This window comes from Macaca nemestrina, chromosome 6 (genome assembly GCF_043159975.1).
Source record: "Macaca nemestrina isolate mMacNem1 chromosome 6, mMacNem.hap1, whole genome shotgun sequence".
Taxonomy (NCBI): Eukaryota; Metazoa; Chordata; class Mammalia; order Primates; family Cercopithecidae; genus Macaca; species Macaca nemestrina.
Window position 1 is genome coordinate 92,417,410 of NC_092130.1, and position 13,019 is coordinate 92,430,428.

The window sequence follows — 13,019 nt, forward strand, 5'->3', positions numbered from 1 at the left end:
TTTGACTTTTAACTGAGGGAAGGAAGAATGGCTTTGTTTATGATCCTCTTACTTTAGTTTTTTTTCCTTTTTTAAAATTTCATTAAAATTTTAACATGGTATTTGGAAAATATAAAAACAATTAAAAATCATATATATCAAAATAATTTTTAAAATCCTTTTTAAAGATACTTAACTGTTCTAATCCTAAATGAAAGAAAGTAATCCTAAATCAATACTGTTTTCCCTCCCATTTAGAAAAATCCCTGAAACTCGATTGAATTTTCTACAAGCACACTTAAAGGATCAACAATCAGTCTAAAATTCTAATTCTTTCCTATCAAAATTCCTGTAGATAGATGTTCTGTTAGTTTATAGCCCAACTTTGTTGGAAATAATCTGAAGAAAAAAAATCAAAACCTAGAGAAGACTCATTCACTATTTAGAATTTTCTGGATTCAAAAATCTTTCAAAGTATATCACTTACTTTCATCATTTAACTTCATGGCTCTTAATGATATCACATTTTTTTTAAAATGGTGCTTCTGTTATTTTCTGCAAAATGTCATTCTGCATAAACTTTACTGCAAAATAGACCTATCACTCTTTCTCCTTCTCTCCATTATATTGTTTACCCTGTTTTTATAAATTTCTTTATCTTTAAAAAAAATCCATTTGAAAAACTGTAACTTGTGATATCCTGTTTTCTAAAACCACTATTTTAAATCTAGTATTTCAGTGTTGTTATTTATCTGGAATTTTGTTTCCCCATTTCCTTAAATGATGTGAACTTTGGGGATTGGTTGATGATTCTTCTGCTGTCATTCAGTATTACAAAAGGAAACTGATATTGGCATACATATTCCAAATACAGCTTTTCATAGTACCTGTGTGATAGCTCCCTCTCACTATTTTTAATCTTTTATATTCTAAAGATTTAGAACCAATCCTTAAATAGTGAGAAAGTTAGAACATAATCTAATACAGAATCAATCACATTCAGGACACCCTGAATGCAAATACTTCATAATCCAGTTTTACAATTTAATGGACATGGTTTAGCATGGCACCTCTCAGATCTGATATATCTTGTTGTGCTTAAAATTTGCCTTACACTTTCATTTAAAGTTACTGTGTTCTCCACTCACCACATGTATAAAATATTCTATTTTTCTCTTAATGTTTTACAAACCGATAATTTTCGCTATCAGTAGTGGATCTTTTTATAACTCACCCTATGTACCCCAAAATATACCAATAATATAATGATTAGATTAGGAAACTTGGCATCTTTTTAAAAGACATGCTTTCTTTTCTTTTCATTTTAAATTTTATTATATTGTATTTTGTCAGGCACAGTTTAGCCTAATATAAACCAATTTAAAGCAAAAATGCCTTTCTTGCTGTCATCATCTCCCTCACCCACATTAGCACTGTTGTTCTGTTTAAAGATGGTATATATTCTTTCACAATATTGTCAAGGAACTCTGCAAAATAAACCACAAGGCCACATTTTTATTTTTAAACAGAGTGACCCAGGAAAAGTTCATTTCTTTTAAAGTTTAGTTATTTTGTCTATTCATTGAGGTTTTCTTGCCCGGTGGCTTTCTTCCTGTAGTATCTAGTATCTACCTGTCTTGATTAGGAATTTTCCAAACAATAGCAGGATGTTCTGAGAAAAATGCCAAATCACTGTGGATTTATTCATGTTGTAACAGACTATCTCAAGCCAAAACTACTTTGGATTTTAAGGGCTTGCTATAAAATGTTGGTCAAATGAACTCTGGGCAGGTGGATTGCTGAGTTTTTCAAGCCTGTTTTAAAGGGTTTGAGCTCAGTCCTTATCTGCATTGGGCTAGAATACACTAGGTTCCTTTGAAATTCACAGGATTTTAATTAGGCTTCAGGCCCCTACATTTTAAAAAATAAAGTGCTAAATAAAGTGCTAAATATGATGGTGTCTTGATTATTAGATTAGAAACATTATAAAGCAGGTGAAAATTAAATTTAATATCAAGGCATTAAATGTTTGCAATTCTCACTGGAAAGCATAGAAACAAGAGCCTTCACTGCAAGAAGACTGTTTCATGTGCCTTTAAATTTGAAAATTCCTATAAATTGAACGAGAATGTCAGGAGAATGCATCTGTTTAGCAACTTGCAGTTTGGGGAATACTCTGTAAGAATACTACATTAGCATCAAAATGGCAATCTGCAGATAGGAAGGACATTATAGTGGTTTACAAAGTCTCACCCTCTTTCACTTAACAATATGAAGGCAGCACCAGAACGATCTGGGTTGGAAGTTGTTGGATGTCTGTTTTCTGATATTACTGCTGCTGATTGCGAAGCAAAAAGAAATAAAGAAGAGAAAAAAGTTCTCTGTATACGCCCTCCAGCTGAAGGCAACACCAAGCTTGACAAGTCTAAGAGATACCATTGAATTATGAGTGTTCAAAGCCCACTTAATAAGTAACTGGGATTAGCGCTCTCTTTTAGGAATGCTGCCTTGAGTTCAGGCTCTATTTGTGGAAGAGAAATGAAAAATAACAGAAGCTGCTCGGTAAATGATAAAGAAATAGAAAACAAGAAAAAAAGCCTAGAGCTCAAGTCGGGGAAGTTGGCGTAAGCCTAAAGTATAAGTTCCTTTTCATAAGCAGTGAAATGTGTAAAAACCATTTCTCAATGTCTCTATGTACAAAATGTACCAATGTTATGCCACCTGTGCATTTATAATCAAAGGTAAATGCCATGATAACATGATGGTCTTGAGGCATATTGCATTTTGCGTTGGAGAAAAACACCATTAATTTACAGCACTGTTTAATAAATTAAATTTGCCTGAAAAATTGGGCATCTATAAATGCATTTGTTCTTTCCCCACATCGGTCCATTTTTTCCACAGGGAGCAAAGATTTGCTAATTGTGTCATGAATGTAATGGAATCTTGAAGGCACCTTCCTAAGAATATGACTTGCTTTCCGTCAACCTTTTGACCCTGTTCCCAGTACACTTGGTTTTAATCATAATGTGCTTCCATCCAGAAGACTCTAGGTCATTCCCAACAGAATAGGTAAAAGCACTATCTTACCACTTGGAGGGCAGGCTACACTGGAACATTTTAAATAATCATAACTCATATTTTAATGGGGATTTACAGTTAACAACGTGCTATCATTAGCATTATCTCATTTGATTATAGGCTGGTTTGCCACTGTGTGTCTTGCATTTAATAGGAACTCAGGAAGTATTTGTGGATTGATTAACTATATAATCTTCTTGCTAATGCAAGCAGTGACATGTTCAGTAACCCTGGTTACATCATTACCTCAGCTGTCTGGTCCGTCATGATAATTTCCACAGGGAAACAGCTTCTGTGAACAAACACTACAGCCTTATGGAAAAAGTAGGAAGGTTTATCCGGGCAATTAGATAACAGTGTGACTTTGTATGTTGTGCAAAGGCAAAAGCTGCTGCTTTGTTTACCTGGTGTACCAAATTCTATACCACAGCCACTCAGAAGCCACGGCTTGTCCCATTAATATCCCAGTCACAGTGATTTGTTCTTACAACATTTTTCATCATGCTAAGCAATACTTAAGTGTGCTTTGGCATCAGATTGCTTTCGGGTTTTGTTCCATAATGTTTTCATTAAATGTGTATGCTAAAAGAGGAATGAGTCAGGGAACAGAAATTACCATTGGAAAATTGTAGCCAGGCAAGCCTCATAAATAATGCTTTGTTTTTGCTGCTGATGTCAATCCAGGCTTGCCTTTCAATGCCTATCTTTGTTATTCTGAATGCTGTAGTTGCTAGCACTAGAACTAGTACTCACTCTCCCTTTTTGTAAGAAAACAGAAAGATTGTTGATGAAACCATTACTGAAGATCAAAAATTTGTTTTGCCACAGAAAAAAAATCTCAGGATATAAATAAATGCAAAATAGAGGAAAGTGTAAGTTTCTTTACTTTCCGTAACAAAATAAAACAAAACAAAAATTAGAAGAAAAGGGAAAATAGAATGGTAAACCAAGTGGAATGTTTGTCTCACAAAGTGCAATAAATAGCCTAAGTAGCAATAAATAAGAGGTATTTGTTTTTAAATATGTATATGTATGTATATTTTGAGACAGTGTCTTGCTGTATCACACAGGCTGGAGGGCAGTGGCACAATCTTGGCTCACTGCAACCTCCATCTCCTCGGCTCAAGCCATCCTCTCACTTCAGCCTCCTGAGTAGCTAAGACTACAGGTGTGCACCACCATGCCTGCCTAATTTTTTTTATTTTGCGTAGAGAGGGGTTTTACCATGTTGCCCAGTCTTGTCTCAAACTTTTGGGCTCAAGTGATCTGCCCACTTTGGCCTCCCAAATTTCCGGGATTACAGGCATGAGACACCACGTCCAGTGCTAAAATATATTATTGAGAATAAAAGTCCTTTTAAAAAGTCATTTGAATCATTTTAAGATGCATAATTCTTTTTTCTTTTTTTTTATTTTTAGAGACAGTGTCTTGTACTGTTGCTCACACTGGAGTGCAGTGGCATGATCATACCTCACTATAGTCTTGAAATCCTGGGCTCAAGTGATCCTCCTGCCTCAGCCGCCTAAGTAGCTGGGACTGTAGGCACATGCCACTGTGCTCAGCTAGAGATGCATACTTTCATACAAAACAATCTCACAAGAAATATGGGAGAATACATTAAATGATACATGCTTAGTCTTCAGGTGCTTGCACTGTGTCACTTAACCATGAGCTTAGGAAATACTCATTATTCCCTCATGGTAGACACCATTAAGGTGACCTCTCATTGAGTCACCCTTGTGTGATCTCTTAAACTAGAGAGCAGGAGAAATCTATGATTGACTTCATGCCAATAGAATGTGGCCAAAAAAAAAATGCATATTTATTACATAAGAAGGTTAATTTTATGTGTCAACTTGACTGGGCTAAGGAATGCTTAGATAACTGATAAAATGCAATTTCTGCATGTGTCTGTGAGGATGTTTCTGGAAAAGATTAACATTTCAATCAGTAGACTGAGTAAAAAAGACCCACTCTCAGCAATGTAGGAAGGCATCATCAAATCTGTTGAAGGCATTAATGGAATAAAAAATGTGGATGAAGCATAAAAATTCTCTCTTCCTTCTTGAGCTGGGACATCTGTCTTCTCCTGTCATTGGCCATGGAAGTTCCTGATTCTTGGGCCTTTGGACTCTGAGATCTACACCAGTAATCCCGGTGTCCCTCCCTTCCTACTCCAACTGAATTACACCACTGGCTTTCCTGGTTCTCTCACTTGAAGAGGGCATATTGTGGGATTTCTTGGCCTTCAAAATCATGTGAGTCAATTTCCATAATAAATTTCCCATAGTCTCTGTGTGTGTGTGTGTGTGTGTGTGTGTGTATTTTTATATATCTCCTATTTGTCCTGTTTCTGTAGAGAATCCTAATACACAGTTTGTTGTTGTTGTTGTTGTTGTTGTTTGTTTGTTTTGAGATGGAGTCTTGTTCTGTCGCCCAGGCTGGAGTGCATTGGCTCATCTTGGCTCACTGCAAGCTCCGCCTCCCAGGTTCACACCATTCTCCTGCCTCAGCCTCCGAAGTAGCTGGGACTATAGGCTCCCGCCACCAAGCCCGGCTAATTTTTTGTGTTTTTAGTAGAGACGGGGTTTCACTGTGTTAGCCAGGATGGTCTCGATCTCCTGACCTCGTGATCCACACGCCTTGGCCTCCCAAAGTGCTGAGCAACATGCCTGGCCTAATACACAGTTTTAAAAGACTACAGGGAGAGATTCCCTAGATGGTTTTAAAGAAGCAAGCACATGTATTGGGAACTGCCTCTGGAGAAGGCTTCATGGCAAGGAACTCTACACAGCTTCTAGCACCTGAGGAGGCCTATAGCCGATAGTCAACAAGAAGCTGGAACCCTAAGTCATTCAGCCATAAGAAATAAGCTTTGCCAATAATCTAAATGAGTTTGAAAACAGATTTTTCCCTAGTCATGCCTCCATATAAGAACACAACCTGGTGGAAATATTGGTTGCAGCAGCCTCTGTGACTCTGAGCGCAGTACTCAGCTAACCTATGCCTGAACTCAGACCACAGAAACTGTGAGATAAAAAATATGGATACCTTTTAAGCCCCTAAGTGTGTGGCAATTTTCTACGTGGCAATAGAAAATTAACATCCCCAGTGTGATTATTAGAGTAGGTAGTCAGGCAGACATATGCAGGGCAGGACAGGCCCCTCCCCACCACCAGGAACTTTAGGTGACCATCAGGTGATGGTCAGGTGGTTGTTAACTGTATCTCTAAATAATAATTGGTCTCAGTCAGCACCAAGGAAAGGCAATGGATAAAAACAACTGAAACTGGTGATCAGCAGCTTCCTGATAAGATCTCAGGAGTTAGGCAAGTGGGCTCAAGCATGGGCCTTTAGAGGCAAAATTGTGGAGTTTAAGTGGCATATGACCTTCTAGAGACATTTGACTGGTCAGGGAAGAATGCGTCAAGTGAGCATGCATACACCTCCAGTAAACACACTGCACATGCGGCCCCTTCCAAGTGCTGGCAGGCCACTGCGCATGTGAACAGCCCATCTCAAGGGAAGAAGCAGGGGAGGACTAAACGCAGACCCTGGAAGAATGCCAACATAGAAAACCCCAAGTCAAGAATCAAACCTCATACTTGATCTCTCAAGTCATCTGATTGGCCCTCTTCCAAGTGTACTTTACTTCCTCTTATTTCCCACTCTAAAGCTTTTCAATAAACTTTCCCTCCTGCTCTAAAACTTGCCTCAGTCTCTCATTCAGTCTTAGGCCCCTCAGTCAAATTCTTTCTTCTGAGGAGTCAAGAATTGAGGTTGCTGCAGACCCATGCGGATTTGCCACTGCTATTAATAACATGATCAAGTTGAACAGAATGACAACATTTGTAGTACTACGTAGCACTGCTACCACAGAGCAGTAGAATTTAGAGAATGGCCTTTCCAGAACTGATTGACTTTCTTCAGAGTAAAATAAATGGTAGTACCATTTTAAGATTAAAGAAGATAAATTTTAAAAGGTGGAATTACTTATGATTTCCAGCAAAATGAGAGTGAAGTATTTGGAGTTATAAATATTAATGTAAATATATATTATAAATATATTAAATGATAATTATATAAGGCTATTTGAAAACCTAAATCAATATATAAATTATTAAATTTATACTATTGGAAAAGAGAAAGTAATGTGAATTATTGGATGTTTAAAAATCTTCATTGAGTCAAATTTAAAGTAGCAGAATCTTAAGACTGGTTACAGATGCATAATAACTAAAGAACAATTGAATTATCTTCAGTATGCATTGTCTATGAGAGGGCTGAAAAAACTCACTAAGCAAATGTTCCCAGTTTTCATAAAGTATAGATAATAAGAATTTTGCAATAAATGTTCACAAAACAGAATTTGGTTGGACATGAGGGAAAGCCCCACTGGAAACAATATTTGCTAAAAATTATAGAGCTACTGAAAAAGATGAAGAACTGCTGTTTGTTGGATGAAAGAATGAGCTAGTTGCCATCTATACTAAGCAATACATAAATCTATTTCTTCAGCTCCTCCGGTGACAGGACACCCCATGGCTCCTCCACTGGAAGTGCTGCCCACAGACTCTGGAGCAGAGGTGGAGGCTGGTTGTGAGTACAGGTTCTGGTGCTGTAGGTTGGGGCCAACCCTGTGGAATTGCCAGGGGCTGAAGTTGAACAGGTTCTATTAAGGCTGGAGACCAGTTGAGGCTGGGAACATGGGGAAAACAGGTCAAAGTGGGGTGCTCATCTTGATCACCCTGGAGTGGGAGAGTTCTAATTGGTGGTCCCTACCTAGCATGGTCTGACAGGTGCTATGATGCCAATACTTGGAGGGCATTGGACTTCCTGTGTCTCACGTCCATTGGAACACAATAAAAGTGTCTTACTGCTATTGCTCCTCAGAAGAAAAATAATCTTATTCGTCTTTCAAAACATTTTGATGACAAATTTCAAAGCATATATAAAGAAAATGCTTTGCCTCGAAGACCTGAAAATGCAGACTGACTTATTAAGGACAAGCTTTATATTTGGGGACTTCTGCTTACCCTCTCTGTTGAGAACACTCATGGCTTTGAATGACCTTGCTGAATTTCTTTTGCACAGCCCCCTTATTCACTTCCCAGTCTTCTCAGATTCTGTCTCATAGTTTCTCAGGTTTGTTATCTTGGATAAATTACCTACCCCATTTCTCTTTTCTCAAGTACCTCACAGAAATGAGGTCAGGATAAAATATGGTCATAAATACATAATAGAGGTACTCAACCTTTTCATCCTCTTCCGTCTACAAATGTACAGTTTTGGATTATGATTGTATTCACCTCAGAAGCCCAAATGTTTCCCTCTAAAGCTCTTTGCTGTGAGGGCTTCAGCTTTCTTTCAGGATTCTGGAGGAATAAAAGCTTTACTGTACCACAGTAAATTCAATTCAAAAAAGAATTCTTACATATGTTCAACACTGATACTTTTTAAATTTTTCAAGAATTACCTATAAACCTAAAGAAACTGCAGTTGACCTTTGTACGTCAAATACACAATGAAACGTTTGGAAGGTCAATAGTGTTTTTTAATTTTCCACCTTTTATATTTTGTCATATGAACAATTATAGGGTCCTAAAAGTGGTTAAAAGTAACACAGCAGGTTAAAGTGTCTGGTGTTTCTTGGATTGCTGACTTTCACAAAGTCAACATTTGAAAGGCTATCTACAGTCTCTTTTTAAGGTATTCACTGTCTTCCCCCACTACCTGTAATTCTCTTAACAAATGTTTATATAAGTGTATCTTTTAGCAATATTTCTTTATTACAGCTTAAGTTTTCATCTTTCCCACTTTCCTAGTAATGAGATGGTAAAACAAAAAATTTTTTTCTCCAAAATGTCAAATGATAAGTAGACTCTCATCCACCAACTAGATTATAATGAATACAGGAAATCAAGGTCTTATGTCAATGAAAAGTTTTATAGTATCCATTCAAAGACTAGCAAAGCACTTTTCCAAGATATAATTCTGATTATATAAGATCAGTAAAAATGAGTGTTCTCATCTGACTGAAGTTTACTGACAACAAGCATCCCAAAAGCCTAATAAAATGTTTCAAATTCAGTTGACACAGTGATTCTGTAACGTTGTCATTACCCCACCCCATGAGGTTTTTGACTGGCTTCTCATGACTTCTATAGGCTGCCAACACAATTTCTGTGATACAGAAGAGAAAAGAAAGACACAATTTAGAAACATCTCTCTGGTCCAGCAAGCCCTGTAGCCGAAGCACAGAGAAAAACAGACTGAGAATAAATTGCTCTCTGCATCAGGCATGACCATGATTTGGATAATGAAGCACTCTGGAAGCACTTAAAGACTGGACTCAGAAGAGCTAAAATGCCAAGGCTAAAATTCTGATTGGTGATGCTGCTTCCCCCAAATCAAGGCTTTCTTCATTGTCAGAACCTTCAATCTATGAATTCATTTGTTTTTAATTGAGCCTATATGTTTTTCTGGCATTGGCGTGGCCATTTTCTCTTGTAATATAAATACGTTAAAAGTTGAAGACAAATCTGAAGCTCCTCAAAGTTTTCTTTCAACACATCTTTTAATCAAAAGATTGGAAAAGTTTTCAGTACATTTTCTGATATGCATGGTAATTTTTTTGATATTTTCATTAGTTTATTTTTAGTTGTATCTGCATATTTTTACTATTTTATTTTAATTAAAAATAAAAGTTGCATATATATATTATATGCAGCATGTTTTAAAATATGTATACTGTACATTGTGGAAAGACTAAATAAATGTACATTACATAAATACTTTTTGTGTTAAGAACATAAAATCTGTTCAGTAATTTTAAAGAACACAATGCATTCGTATTAACTATAGTTATAATGTTGTAAAATAGATTACTTAAACTTTTTCCTACTGTCTAACTGAAGTTTCATATCCTTTGACCAACATCTACACTCCACTGTTAATTCCTGGTAAGCACCAGTCTACTCTCTACTTCTGTGAGTTGAAACTTTTAAAATATAAGATCATGTAGAATTTGTCTTTCTGTGCCTGGCTTAGGTCACCGAACATAGTGTCCTTCAGGTTAATCCATGTTGTTACAAATGACAGGATTTCCTTCGTTGCGTACTATTCTATGTTGTATACATATCACATCTTCTTTATCCATTCCTCTAATGATATTCATTGCATCATTGTTCACAAATAGCCAATCTGTGGAATCTTCATTACTTTTTGTCCTTTCATGTATCTACCTTTTTTCCCAATTAAAGTAGGTTGAGAGGGAGAGAGGAAATGAAGGTTGGTCATGGAGGGGGAGAGAGAGAGAGACCATGTAAGATTAGGGAAGTAACAGAGAAATAGAAGATTATGTCTCTTTTTTAGTTTTGTATCTTATCTGGAGTGAATATTTAGCCCCAAATTCCAGTTTTGGAGGGGTGTGGTAGTGAATAATGAGATCATCATCAAACCAAGGAACTAGAAAAAAAAAAGATGAAATAAGAATAAAAGGAAATAGGAGGCAGAATTGGCAAAATGGAAGGGACAGAAGCAAAAAGAAAGCAAGTTAGCAAAGTAATAGTAACATCCAACATTTATTGAGGGTTATCTATGTTCCTATCATTCAATGTTCAAAACAATCTTGAGAATTCTGAGCCTTAGTTTTGCAGATAAAGATACTGAGTCCCAGAGAGTCAAATAACTACTTAACTACTATGTGGCAAAACCAGGATCTGCCAATATGGTTGTGTGATCCCAGTGTGCCAGAATGCCATCATTATATTATCTATTCTTATTCTATTACAGTTTCTGGTTTTCTTAAGAATCTTTCTTTGGCTGTCATAATAAATACAACTCATAATAAATAAAATTTCATCAGGGGTAAAGAATCACATAGTTTCCAGGAACAACTGCCAAGGCATATTAATGCATGGCTAACCTTTCATGTAACCTTAGCTATAAATTTACATAAACTAACAGCCTGGTTTCAAATTCTTAGACTTTTAGTTTTATAAACATTAATACCCTTTCACACCTGAATGTGTTCTAGTCATTTTAGGGAAAAAATTAAATTTTCATCAGTTGATAGACCTTAAAATTATATTATCTAAAACTTAAAGTTTATTATAACTAATATTAAGAATTTAAATGCTATGGGCCTTTCTAGATATTCTGAAGATGTATTTGTTAATTCTTTAAGTGAATCACAGGACAAAATTAAAGCATGCAATTGGAAACAAGTATTTCAGAATTCCATAATATATTCAGCTTTTGAGATTGACACTGCTATCTTTATGTGTATTAAGCAATAAATAAAAGATTGGGGAAGATTTTAGATTTATGATGTATCAATTAGGCAATAAGCAAATCTCTAAAGATTTCATGGAATTTTGATAAGAATTCAGGGTTTCTGGGACTTATTAGGATTCTATCTCAAACTAAATACATTTTTAGTTAAAAAAAAAATTCAGACAATATCCTATGAGACAAAGCTCTTACATATAAATTGGCATAAGTGTTACTCATAGTTGGGATGACAAATGCTTTTCTTGTATTGGTAATCATTCATTTACTCATTAACTATTAAATACCTTTAATGCAACTAGCCTAAGGCTCAGGCAACGAAGACAGATATATGAATAAGAAACAGCCACTTCCTCTCCAATAACACACAGTCTCATAATGGATATGCCATGTTAAAAGTAATTACACTTCTGAGAAGTAAGTGCCAATAGAGGATATGGATAGGATCAGACTTGGAGGATAGTAGCTTCTGCCAGAGGTAAGGGCATTGCCAGGAAATTTTCTTGAGAAGAAATGACATATTAGCAGATTTTCAGTATATTAAATCAATGAAATAAATTTTATACAATTTCTAACTCAACAACGCTTCGCTGTTTGCTAATGTTCTAAAAATAAACTCTTGAAAGTCCTACCTCTTATTTCTCCCAAGTACTACAGCTTAACATTCTGAAAAACACTCTAAAAGCTGTTATGTTTGAGAGCTAAAGACAGAAACCACATGATTATCTCAATAGATGCAGAAAAAGCCTTCGATAAAATTCAACATCCCTTCATGTTAAAAACTCTCAGTAAACTAGGTATTGAAGGAACGTACCTCAAAGTATTAGTCATATATGACAAACCCACAGCCAGTATCATATTGAATGGGCAAAATCTAGATGAATTCCTCTTGAAAACCAGCACAAAACAAGGATGCTTTCTCTCATCACTCCTATTCAACATAGTATTAGAAGTTGTGGGCATTCTGACCAGGGCAATCAGAAAGAGAAAGAAAGAAAGGGTATTCAAATAGGCAGGGAGAATGTCTAATTATCTTTGTTTGCAGATGACATAATTTTATATCTACAAAACCCCATTGTCTCAGTCCAAAAGCTTTTTAAACTGATAAATTCAGCAAATTCACAGGATACAAAATCAACGTGCAGAAATCACTAGCATTCCTATACACCAACAACAGGCAAGCAGAGAGCCAAATCATGAATGAATTCCCTTTCATAACTGCTACAAAAGAATAAAACACTTAGGAAGACAGCTAACAAGGAAAGTGAAGGACCTCTTCGAGAAGAACTGTAAACCACAGATCAAGGAGATCAGAGAGGACACAAACAAATGGAAAAACATTCTATGCTAACAGGAAGAATCAATATCATGAAAATGGCCATACTTCCCAAATTAATTTGTACATTGAATGCTATTCCCATTAAACTACTATTGACATTTTCCAAAGTATTAGAAAAACTATTTTAAAATTCATATGAAACCAAAAAAGAGCTCGAATAGCCAAGACCATATTAAGCAAAAAGAACAAAGCTGGAGGTATCATGCTACTTGACTTCAAATTACACTACAAGGGTACAGTAATCAAAAAAGCATGGTACTGGTACAAAAACAGACACATAGACAATGGAACAGAATAGAGAACTCAGAAATAAGACTACACACCTGCA

At 36.0% G+C, this 13,019-nt stretch overlaps 1 long non-coding RNA gene across 3 annotated transcripts in view; it reads right to left on the reverse strand.

The window, feature by feature from the left end:
* LOC139363830 (uncharacterized) overlaps positions 1-12,288 on the reverse strand; it is a 125,017-nt gene extending 112,729 nt beyond the window's left edge. For all 3 annotated transcript variants that reach the window (XR_011624863.1, XR_011624865.1, XR_011624864.1), the window contains exon 1: positions 12,167-12,288. This is a non-coding gene — a long non-coding RNA (uncharacterized lncRNA). The remainder of the gene's footprint in view (positions 1-12,166) is intronic.
* Between the last annotated feature and the right edge of the window lie 731 nt (positions 12,289-13,019).